Consider the following 13,155-nt stretch of genomic DNA (forward strand, 5'->3'; position numbering starts at 1 on the left):
AACACCAACCCCTGAGGAACATTACTTATCATGTACCTCCACTTGGACATTGAGCTCTTTGAGTGCAACCCTCCAGCTTATTCACCAAGTGGTCCATCTGTCACATCCACATCTCTCCAGTCTAGAGACAAGGGTGTCATGTGAGACTGTGTCAAATGCTTTGCACAATTGCAGGAAGACAATATCAGTCACTTTTCCCTCATCCACCAACACTCCAGCCCCAGTGTGAAGCCATATTGGCTGTTGCAAATCACATCCTTATTTTCCATGTGCTTTACCATAGTTTATAAGAGGATTTGCTCCATGATCTTAAAAGGCACTAAGGTGAGACTGATTGACTGTAGTTCCCCAGAATTTCTTTTTTTCCCTTTTTAAAAATGAGGGTTACATTTCTCCTTTTCCAGTCAGTGGGAACTTCACCAGACTGCCACAACTTCTCAAATATGATGGATAGTGACTTAGGCACATCCTCCCCCATTTCCCTCAGGACTGTGGATGCATCTCATTAGGTTGCATGAACTTCTGTACCTTCAGGTTCCTTAGATGGTCTTGAACCAGATCTTCTCCTACAGTGGGTGGTTCTTCATTCTCCCAGTCCCTGCCTTTACCTATTGCAATTCAGGTGGTGTGACTGGAGCACTTGCCAGTGAAGATTGAGGTAAAGAAGTCACTGAGTACCTCAGCCTTCTCCATGTCCTTGGTAACCAGGTCTCCCATTTCCTTCCGGAGAGAGCCCACATGTTCTCTAGACTTAATTTTATCACCAACATTACCTATAGAAGCTTTTGTTGTTGCTGTTGACCAAATCTGGGCTTTAGCTTCCTAACTTGATCCCTGGCTGCTCAGACAATTTCTCTGTGTTCTTCCCAGTCTACCTGTCCTTTTTTCTACCCTCTGTAGGCTTCCTTTTGGTGTTTGAGTTTGTCCAGGAGCTCCTTATTCATCCATACAGGCTCCAGCATTCTTGCCTGACTTCCTTTTTGTTGGGATGCATTGCTCCTAAGTTTGGAGGAAGTAATCCTTGAATACCAACCAGCTTTCTTGGGCCCCTATTGCCTCCAGGGCTTTATGGTACTCTACCAGGCATCTCTGAAGAGACTAAAGTCTGCTCTCCTGAAGTCCAAAGTAGCAATCTTGGTCTGTGTCCTCCTCCCTCTCCTAAGGGTCTGAAATGTTTTTATTATCACTGCAGCCAAGTCAGCCTTGATCTTCATGTTGCCCACCAGCATCTCCTTGCTGGTGAGAGCAAAGCCCAGCACAGCACCTCTCCTTGTTGTCTTCTCTACCACTTGTAGAAGGAATTTATCATTGATGCATTCCAGGAACTTCCTGGATTGCCTGTGCCTTGCTGTCTTATCCATACAACAGATATTGAGGTAGAGAAATTCCTCCATGAGGACCAGGGCTTGTGAATGTGAGGCTACTCCTACCTATCTATAGAGGGCCTCAGTCACTCAGACTTCCTGGTCAGGTGACCTGGAGCAGACCCCCACTATAATGTCACCTGTCCCTGCTGTCCCCTTAATCTTGACCCATAAACTCTCAGTCAGCTCCTCATTCATCTCCAGGCAGAGCTCCATGCGCTCCAGCTGGTCACTGACATAGAGGGTGACAACCCCTCCTCATCTCCCCTGCCTGTCCTTCCTAAAGAGCCTATATCCTTCCATTCCAACACTTTAGTCATAGGAGCCATCTCACCTAATCACCGTGATGCCAATAAGATTGTAGTCCTTTAGGTTTACACACTTTCCTAATTCCTCTTGTTTATTCCCCATACTGTGAGAGTTTGCATAGAGGCATTTGAGTCCCCAACTTAATCATGGAATATCTTGAGTCAGAAGGGACACATAAGAATTACTAAGTTCAACACTCTGCTCCTTGCAGGACTACTTAAAAATAAACCATATCACTAGAAGTGTCATCCAGATAGCCCTCGAACTCTGACAGGCCTGATGCTGTAGCCATTTCCCTGGGGAGCCTGTTCAAGCAATTGATCAATCTCTCAGTGAAGAACCTTTCCCTAATGACCAGTCTGGACTTCCCTTGACACAACTTCATATCATTCCTTGTGTCTTGATGCCTAAAATGGAAGAAAAATTCTCTTCTGGCCTATTCAAGAAGTGTGTCAGAGATTCATCTTTGTCTTGCTTTACCAGCTTCAAGCTACGCTCAAGCAGCTCACTGAACTGTCTCTTTCTCTGTTTTGTCAAGTAATGTGTCCATCATAGCCTTTAAATCATAATGGCAGTTCCGCAAGGGGGCAGATCTGGGGAGGATCAGGGATCGGATAATTGTAGCATTGGATGGATTAGTCCTATAAAATTATAGGACCCCTGGATACTCATGCACACCTATGTATTGCATGCATCTGAAGACCTTCATTAAAGAACTGCTCTCTATCTTATCTATACTAACTAATATTGTTTGGAGAATTTTTCTTCCATTTTAGGCATCATTATCACTGGTCACCAGAGAGAGGAGATCAGCACCTTCACCTCAGTTGCATCCCTTGAGGACACTAGACCACAATGACCACCTGTCAGCCTTCTCTTCTCCGAGGTGAACAAGCCAAGTAACTTCAGCTGCTACTCTTGTTCTCAAGGCCTTTCACCATCTTGATCACCATCTTCTGGACACGATCTAATAGGTTGAGGTTTTTTAATATTGAGGTGCCCCAAACTGCATGCAGTACTTAAGGTGGAGTTGCACCAGTGCAGTGCAGAGTGGGACAGGCACTTCCTTCGACTGGCTGTCAATGCTCTACTTGATGCACCCCAGGGTATTGCTGGCCCTTTTACCTGCCAGGGCACTCTGTTAATTCAATTCAACTTGCCATCAACCCAAACTTCCAGATCTTTTTCTGTGGGGCTGCTCTCCAACCTCTCATCCCCCAATGTGTATGTATAACCAGGATTAATCTGTCTCAGGCATTTGTTCTTGTTAGGTTTTGCACTGTTGATGATTGCCCAGCTCTCTAGTCTATCCAGATCTCTTTGTAAGGTCTCTCTACCCTCAAGGGAGTCACAGTTCCTCTTATTTTATTACCATCAGCAAACTTCCTTGGAGTGTATTCAATCCCTGTATCCAGATAATTTAAAAAAATATTCCAGAGCACTGGTCCTACAACTGAGCCCTGGAGAACCCCACTGGTGACTGGCCACCAATCTGATGTAACCCCATTTACGGCAACCCTTTGAGCCCAAACCAGTGTATTATGGACTTGTCTGGCTGCACACTGGACAATTTGTCCAGAAGGAACTATGAGAAACAGTATCAAAAGCTTTCTTAAAGTCCAAAAATCCCCACACATCTACTGGTTTCACTTTGTCAGCTAGATGGACAAGCTTGTCATAAAAGGAAATTAAGTTAGTTAAACAGGAATTTTCCCTTGTGGTTATGAGCTGGCTATGACCAGTGACTACATTGTCTCTCAAGTATTTTTTAACAACTCTCAGAATAAACTTCTCTGTGATTTTACTGGGCACTGAAGTGAGACTGACAGGCATGTAATTACTGGGGTCTTCCTTCTTACCCTTCTTGAAAACTGGGACAATATGTGCCAGCTTCCAATTGAATGGGACCTCTGCAGACTCCCAAGACAGTTGAAAAATAATGAAGAAAGACCCCATGACAACATCATCCAGCTTTTTCAGTACATTGGGATGAATCTTGTATGGAGCCAGGTGGAGCAACAAGTCTCATAAAGGTTCAGATTTGGCTGACAGTTTATCAGTCCCCCAGTCATGGTCTTCCAATACAGGGCTCCAGGGGTCCCAGGGCCCCTCATTGTGTTGAAGACAGAGCTGAAGAAGGCAGTAAACTCCGCTTTGCCTATGTTTTAGAATTACCCTGCTCATCCAAGGTGGACTTTTGCCTGTTTGCTTGACTTCCAACAGTTTGAAATTGCCTGCTTCTGTGCTCTGAAGAGATGGCTCCTAAAAAGTGACCAGCCTTCATGGAGCCCAATACATTCAAAAGCAGATTCCCAGGGGACCTTACTAATTTGCTCCTTCAGCAGTCAGAATTCTGCTCTCCCCATATCCAGTTTTGCTGCCAAACTGTTGTCTAAAAGACCAAGGAGAAAAAAAGACTCCGGGTTGGAGATAAGATAAGGAGAGCAGAGCTTTAATGAGCCCTTGGCCCACAGAGATACAAACCCATGCGCGTGTGTTCGGACACAGGTTCTATGATTTTATAATGATGTCCATCCAATCCCCATTCAACCACCTCCTGGTTCTGCCTCGTTCCACCCCGCAGCACATCCCCTTGGGAATTGAGTCTAGGGGACTTTGGGACCCCTCTTTCATCATCTTCATCCTCCTTGGAGCACATTGAATCCTTGGAGGCCCTCCAAAGTTCCGGGCTTAAAGGTCACTTTTGTCTCTGTTTACATCCTTGGTTCAGGCCTTAAGGTGCTTTTCTGCAATTCCACCCTGAAAAGAAGACTAAACAGCTAACAGAATTTGGAGGGATTGATATGGGATGGGGTTTGGTATGTGAAACTGTTAAGCTACAGCCGTTACTTTTACTGGAAAATACTGGTAAGAGATATAATACAGTGAGACAGTAAAAGAATGCATGTTAATTATGCTGGTAGAGGCCTCAGTGTGGAAATGATACCTGAGTTATGTGCTGCTGTAGTTACTTCTACTGGAAATACTGAGACATTAAAATCTACATCCACTACATAGCTACTTCTAAAATCTATAAAAATCAAAAAATCAAAAAATCAAAAAACTCTGAGGCATCAGTCCCCCCTTTAGAGACTGAACAAAACTTGTCCAATCTCTACTACTTATACCTAGCATTATACCAAAGAGATGACCAATATCTACATCATTGGTTCATGCAATGAGCTATTATACAAACTCTAACTATGCATATCACTGATATAAACAGTTGTTTTATCCATGTCCAGTTTGGTAACCATGAAGTAAGTTTGTGGAGAATGTCTCCCAAACCCAGTGAGACATCTTTGAGAGTTACCTGATGTAGAATTTTGGTTTGCTTCTGAATTGCAGCAAAATCTTTATTAATTCTTCCACTTTGGTCTATGTAAGAACAGCAACTGGTGTTGATGACCTTACATACGCCTCCTTGTGAGGCTAGTAAAAAGTTGAGAGCCATTTGGTTTTGTAGTACAATACGAGACAAACTGTGGACTTCCTCTTGTAAAGCTACGATTGCATCTGAAGCCTGATTTTGAATTTGTTCAATAACAATTGTGTTTTCCGATTCACTTACTCCTAAAGATGGGATCAAGGCCCTAACTATGCTGTGAAAAAGTGTGGGACATTCAACAATGTGAAGGTCAACTACTTTGTAGTCACTGTGACCAATCCCCTCTTGCCCATGAGCCCCTCTCTATTTACAAATAACAAATCTCAGTGGCCACATTTCATACCTCCACCAAGAAATTATCTTCAACATATTTCAGGAATGCTTGTCTCCATCATATCATATGGTATTGATATCTGGGAAGTTAAAATCACCCATAAGGACAAGGGCAGTTCATTCAGATATATTCCCTAATTGTTTATAGAATATTTCATCAGTGTTGTGGTCCTGGATGTGTGGTTGATAGTAGAGTCCCACAACATCCATCTTCATCCTTACCCAAAGACTCTCAACCATGTCATCACCAAAAGCAGACACCATACAATTCAACCCCTCCCTTATATACAGAGCTATCACCTGCCTTGTGTGCCCTGCCAATCCTTCCTGAGGAGCCTATAACACAATAACACAATGAATTAAGAGTATTGTTTTATTTGGTAAAGAAATTTCTTAAATATAAGATAATTTAACCTATATTACTTTGCAATTAAGTTGTTAACCCCCAACTCTAACCACATAATTTTACCAAAGCTACTGCCCAAAAAGTATACAATACAGTTAATGCATGATATCAATTCAGTTGCTTTATAGATCAGATCTTTGTTCCAAATAAAATGCTGAATCATTTGCCTTTTCTGTGCACAAGTACTATAAATAAAGCTTCAAAATTACTTGTGCCAAGAGATTGCTTCTGCTTCTATTCTAATCTTTCAAAACTCTTTTTTTTGGAGATCGTGCCCTGTGCAGACCAAATGAGGAAGAATGTAGGCATTGACTCTCATACCAACCTTGTTCATGAATTGTGCTGCAGCTGTCTTGGCCATACAGATGAACTGTTAATCACACCAGACTGGCACACATCTTTATAATAAGGTGTCCTTCTTCTTTTTATGGTCTGACAGAAGGGATACAATCTTTAAATTTCCTTGGGAGTCTGAGTTAACATTTCATGAGCAGTTGAAGTTTGTATTTCTCAGATGGTTGTAAGTAAACCTACTCAGCGCTATTTAACAGAATGAGATGGGGAAAAGAGCAGAAGGAAAATGGCAGAATTAAGCTTACTGTGTCTGCTGCCTTTTGCGCACTTGAAATGCTTATGAAGAGTTATGGGTGAATTCCAGCAGCTCTGTGAAAACTGCGTCCATTTGGACAGAATTAAAGCCGTGGAAACAGAGAATTGTGAGGTGTTTGGCGTTTAACGCTCTATGCTCCCCCCTCCATGCCTGGATTCTGGTCTGAAGATCAGCTGACAGTTCAGCCTGGTGGGAAACATTCCTCATTCAGCAGCATCATTTTGAAATGAAGAAAAAAAGCCACATTGCATTGCATAAGTTAGAGGATTTAGCTCATATTTGTCTAGAAACCTTATTTTGCCTTGTTCTCCTGCCCTCATGGAAGTATACGTTTTTGCCTTTCTTGGTAAGAGTACCTGACATCTGCAGCCTTTCTGGAACCTCTTGCCATAGACTCCAGGGGTTTTAAGTGTCAAATGTTCAGAGGCTGTTGCTGAAGCAGTGGACTGTTGGGAGTGAAATCTGAGCATGTTTTCACTGTACAAGTCTCTCTCTCAGTTGCTTGTCAGGCATCTGCTGTCAATGCCAGTGCTGTGGTCTCTGGTGTGTTGAGTGATGCCCCACACAGCCCAGTGTGGAAGAGGATTGGGGAGGCAGATTCAGAGGAGCTCTTGAGTGGAGAAAAAGCCAGGTTAATAAACTAACTAAAAAAATATGAAAAAGAAAAAAAGACAAGTGCAAAAAACCATCACTCACTGCTTCCTGCCAGCAGACCAACACCCAACTGACATCTCTGTGACAGCTGGTTTAGCTAAATCCCCATCCCTCCACCCTCCACCCCAATTTTATTGCTGGGCATGGAACCATAATGGCTTGGGTTTTCCTTTTGGTCCACTGGGCTCTGGAAACTTGGCTGTGACCCCTCCCAGACTTTTGCCTACCCACAACCTGCTCACCAGTGTGAGATGGCCTTGAGCCTCTGTAAGTTCCCAAAACGGGCATAATGCTGGTGTATTATAAACACTGCTTTGGTCACCAGTCTAAAACACAGCACCATAGGGGCTGCTGTGGAGAGAATGGGCTCCATTCCAGCCAGACCCACTACAGCTGTTGTGTGTGACAAATGAGGTGTGATTGTGGACACTCATCCCTCTCTTCTCCAGGCCTGAGTTGTGCTGTATTTGTAAGAAAAGGTAGAAGATGGAAAAGGATAAAAGACCTTGCACAGAACAGGTACGTCACAGAGATTTGCTGCATTCCCTGCTCAGATTAGGAGTTTTACTCACACACATATACATACACATAAAGGATCTCTAGCACAGGAGCTAGTGGGACTCATTGATAGAGCTTTAAACTAGCTTGGAAAGGAGAAAGGGGAAAACCCAGGCTCATCAGTGATGAGTGATGGGATGGTGTGCCAAAATGTGAGAAAACCACCACTAATGGAATGCCTCAATCTGCTTCATGAGGTATTGCCTACAATGTACCACACCTGAAATGTTTCTACACCAATGCACACAGCATGAGGAACAAACAAGAGGAGCTTGAAGCTTTGGCCCAGTCCCAGAGATTTGACATCATTGACATAAGTGAAACCTGGTGGAATGGGTCCTGTGACTGGAGTGCCCTGTCGGATGGTTACAGGCTCTTCAGAGGGATAGGCAGAGCAGAAGAGGTGGACGATTGGCACTGTATGTAATAGAAGGATTAGAATATATGGAGCTCATAGTTGGCAATGGCACAGTTGAGAGCCTCTAGGTAAGAATCAAGGGGCTCCTCATACAGATTCCACTCGAGGCCCTTCAAGTGGTATGGGAAGAGTTCAGTGATACTGCTTGCCACCGTAGGGAGAAAATTCATGTGTCCAAAGCTCAGCTGGAGTTGAACCTCCCAGAAATGTGGTGGACAAAAAAAAAGGTTTTTCAAATATATTAATGGTAACAGTATAGAAATATCAGGCAGTATAGAAATATCATTGGCCTGTTGCAGGATGAGGATGATCACCTCACAAACAGGGACAGGAACAAGGCAGAGGCATTTAAAGCTTTCTTTGCCTCTGTCTTCAAGACAGATGACGGACCAAGGTGGTCTCAGTGTCCTGAGCTGGAGGACCATGACTGTGAAAATGATCAACTCCTAGTCAGCCCTGAATTTTGTGGGACTCACTGCTCCAGCTGGATTCCTACAAATCTATGGAGCCTGATGAGATTCATCTCAGAATTCTCAAAGAGCTGAACGATGTTATCTCAAAACCTCTCTTGTTAATTTTTGTGCAGTCTTGGGAATCTGGAGAGGTCCCAGCTGCCTGGAAGCTGGTGATTGTTCCAATTTTCAAGAAAGGCAAGAAGGAGGACCCCAGAAACTACAGGCCAGTCAGTCTCACTTCAGTGCCCAGGGAAGTTATGGAGAAGATTATTCTGGGAATTATTGAAAAAGACCCGAAAGACAATGCAGTCATTGGTCACAGCCAGCACAGCTTCATGAGAGGAAAGTCCTGCTTATCCAACGTGATTTCCTTTTATGACAAGGTAACCCACCTAACTGATCAAGGGAAGCCAGTTGATGTAATCTTTTAGGATTTCAGTAAAGCTTTTGATACTGTCTGTCACGTATCCTGTACAAAATGTCCAACGCACAGCTGAATAAACACATCATGTGGGGAGTGAGCAATTGGCTCACTGTTCAAGCACAGAGGGTAGTAGTGAATGGGGGAACATTGGACTGGTGACCTGTCACTAGTGGGGTTCCACAGGGCTCCATCTTGGGCCCTGTGCTCTTCAACATCTTCATAAATTAATTGGACAAAGGACTGGAAGGGATACTGAGCAAGTTTGCAGATGACACAAAACTGGGAGGAGCTGTTGACTCCCTCAAAGGCAAGGAGGCCCTGCAGAGAGACCTTGACAAATTACAGGACTGGGCAATCATCAACCACATGAAGTTCAATAAGGGAAAGTACTGGATTCTGCACCTGGGATGGGCCAACCCCAGCTGTACAGACAGACTGGGGAATGAGATGATGGAAAGCAGTGCTGTGGAAAGGGATGTGAGGGTCCTGGTTGAAGGCAAGTTGAATATGAACCAGCAGTGCCCTGGCAGCCAGGAGGGCCAAACATGTCCTGGCAGCATCAGGCAAAGCATCGCCAGCCGGTCGAGGGAGGGGATTGTCCCCCTCTGCTCTGCACTGGCACCTTGAATATTGTGTGCAGTTTTGGGCACCACAATATAGGAAAGATATTAGGCAATTTGAGAGTGTCCAAAGGAGGGCAATGAAGATGGTAAAAGCCCTTGAGGGGAAACCATATAAGGAGTGGCTGTGGTCACTTGGTCTGTTTGACCTGGAGAAGAGGAGTCTGAGGGGAGACCTCATTGCGGTCTACAATTTCCTTGTGAGAGGGAGAGGAGAGGCAGGCCTCTTTTCTATATCTCTTCTCTGTGGTGACCAGTGTCAGAACCCAAGAGAATGGCCTGAAGTTGCATCAGGGGAGGTTTAAGTTGGGTATTAGAAAAAGGTTCTTCACCCAGAAAGGGTGGTTGGACACTGGAACAGGCTCCCCAGGGAAGTAGTCACAGCACTAAGCTTGACAGAGTTCAAGAAGTGTTTGGACAGGTCACATGGTGTGACTCTTGGAGTCACTGTGCAGGGCCAATAGTTGGACTCAATGATCCCTGTGGGTTCCTTCCAACTTGGCATATTCTATGATTCTATGTCTGTACCTATTAGCAGGGTCCATAGTGGGTGGCTTTGGCAGAATGATGATGGTGCTAATTTGTAGTTACAACTAAAGCATTTGTTGTAGCCGGATATCATGATTAGTATAGCACAGAAGTTATTTTTAAAATGGCACAGGATTTCTACAAACCAAGTCAATGTAGTACAATCTATAAGTAGCGTAATATAGAATTTATAATACATCCTTGCTTATGATTTCTAGTGACTTAAACCCCCTGCAGATCAAGTCAAATTTTGGTCCACAGTTTGCTGCATCAATATCACAATTATGATCTAGACTCACAAAATATGTATATGCGTCATTCATTTCATCCTTGGAGTATGCAAATGATGGTGGAATTGTCCCTGCCACTGGAGGGTGTTGGGTCCCACTGTCCAGCAGCAGCTCAGGTCCAAGTACCCCCATTATGCCTTGCAACTAATTGGATCTCTAGACAGTGCTCCATGTGCTGCTCCACTTTTCCTCCCTCTTCTGGGGTGGCCTGGTAAACTATGGGCCTGAGACCCTCCAGGACAATAAGGAGGGGAGGAATTGACCTGGTGCCCAGGAACCTTGAGGCTGGGAGGGAGGGGAAAAAATGTCTGTATGGATTTTCTTTAGGGTTCACACACCTCCAGAGCCTGAGAATGAGCTCAAGAGAATATGACCCACTCAGTCACAGGTGCTGCTTGCCTGATAAAATGTTGTTAGTTAACCACATGACCAGAGGGCAGAGTAGAGTGTACCAGTCACAGTGGTACACATCAACTCTTCACTTCCAGAGTTACTTTTGAGGAAAAGTGGGAGTGAGGCATGTGCTACTGCCCCTCAGCTCTGAGGAGACCCTTGAGGCTTGCAGGGGCAGGGTCCAGAGAACAATGGTGTGAGGGTAAAGGGAAAATCTGCCCCTGTGGCTCTGGAACAGGCTCCAGGGCAGCCTGGGAGGAAGGGCATGGGGAATGTGAGTGGAAGCCTGCACCACTGTAAGTGACAGGCCTTTGTCCTTGGTTACACAAGTTAAAACACTTAGGACATTGTTTAATGGTGTATCTGCAACCGTATCTACATATACTTATATATATACACTACACAATATATATTCCTATAGCATATAGATATTTTGTATATGTAAAACTATACATAGAGGTAGAAAGGAAATCAATTAATTTCCAGTGCAGTTCATGAATTTAGAATCAAAATAACCTCTATTGAGTAGTAGCCCTTACACATAGAAATGTCATGCACAGTTGTTTGAAAGGCAATATCAAGGCCTATGATAAATGAGAATATCATATTTCATGATCTTTAGAAGTCCATAAATTGATATTATTGTGTGTTTAATATGAGCTTCATTACAGTTGCTTGCTTGCTCATATGGAGCTGCTTTCCTGCTATGTGATTTGTTTGGGTCCAGCAGTGTCTGAGTTCCATGTTGTTCTGCAGACGTTGTTCCAGTACTCCCTCACTGCCTTTGCCTGAGAAAAACCAGGAGGATTACCCAATTCATGGTAGAATTATCTACATGAAATTTTTCAAATCAGTGGTCCTGCAGGCTAGTAATTTCATCATTAAGAAGTAGGATTCCACTTACAAGTGCCAAAATTCCTCTGAACCGGCCAGTTTTATTATTTGCCAGCAGTTCCTGCATTAGCGTGCCCCACTGCTTCCAACATTACTGCCTTGGCACTCCTCCCCCAGAGAAAAGCAGGGATGCCCTCTCTGGCTACTCTATCTTATCAGTCTCTTAGGAAGAAACAAACAGGAGAGGTGTAACTACATTGCTGACCCTGAAGAGCCTGGAAAAATAGCTCCATCTTATTTCAGGTAGTTCTGGATGCCTTCTGCCTCTCTTGAAGGTAACTCACTTTCAGTAAAAGTGGCAGGCACCTTTGCTTCCAGAACACAAGTTTAACCTGTTGTAAACACCGGTCAGTCAGTCTTGGCACAGATGTAGCCTGGGGCAGCCTCAGCTTTCAGAAATGGCCAAGTCTATTTCTGTGGTACAGGAGGCTCCCTCAGGGGTACCTCGGCACCCTGGGTGGTTTGGGTTTCCTCCCTCACCAGAGCTCTGAGTGCTTCTCTGCCCTTGTTTTTGGCCAATCTCCTCCACTGCTGTCTTCTCCTTATTGTTTTGGTTACTTTTAGTGCTTGCAAACACATTTCTGCAACTAGTATCAGCAACAGCAATTTGAAGAGTCAACTTAGGTATTTCAAAAATTGAGTAACTTAACTAGTTTCCTTGAATAATTTCCTGAGTAAATTATGCAATCTCACACTGAATGTTGTATTAACCATGAATATGAGGGGTTGTATCCTCACTCTTTATATGAGGATTAGCACTTTAGAGAAAAGATTTTGCTGCAAGATTTTAGAAATTTAAGTAAATTATCCGTCTTTGAGATGAACAGAGTAGAATCCTGATTTTGACAAATAAGCTAAAGCAACTTGTAGTTTTCATTTAGAATGCAAAGGGGAAAAAAACGGAAACGGGAGTTCACTAATTTGATTACAAGCCAACTGACAAACAAACTTATACATAAAAGATTAAGACACTTAAAGACACCTGCTTTATTTTAAATTGTATTCTTTGCTCAGTGAGGCAGCACTATACATTTGCTGTTACCGGTGGGTCTTCCCCTAACACATGATGCAGTAGGAAGTACTTTTCTGCTTTCAGTTACTTTGTATTTCACAGGAGACTAAAGAGATTTTGCGCAACGTCTGAGGAAAGTCTGAACTTTTGAAATCAGTAAATCAGGCACTCCCTGTGCCTCTAAAAATCAAACTATAGTTCAGAAGTTCTTGACTTCTGAACTTCCCTGAATTTACCCTGCTTCCAACTCGTTGAAGGGAAATATTTTACTTCCCACATTTCTTAGGTAAAAAAAGCCAAAACAAACCAAAAAACAAAGAAGTGCTCTGCATTTCCATTAGCATTGAGCTAAAGCTACAGTTTCACTTTGCATAGAATTGAAACCCCTTGAGTTCTTCATTGGATGACAATAAGTTCCTAATATAAAAAAAAAATCAGGATTATTCCAAATGAAAATGCTAAGTGTTGGTACAGCTATTAAAATTTCCACAGTTTTTAG

Source organism: Lepidothrix coronata, unplaced genomic scaffold (genome assembly GCF_001604755.1).
Source record: "Lepidothrix coronata isolate B3197 unplaced genomic scaffold, Lepidothrix_coronata-1.0 Scaffold35, whole genome shotgun sequence".
Taxonomy (NCBI): domain Eukaryota; kingdom Metazoa; phylum Chordata; class Aves; order Passeriformes; family Pipridae; genus Lepidothrix; species Lepidothrix coronata.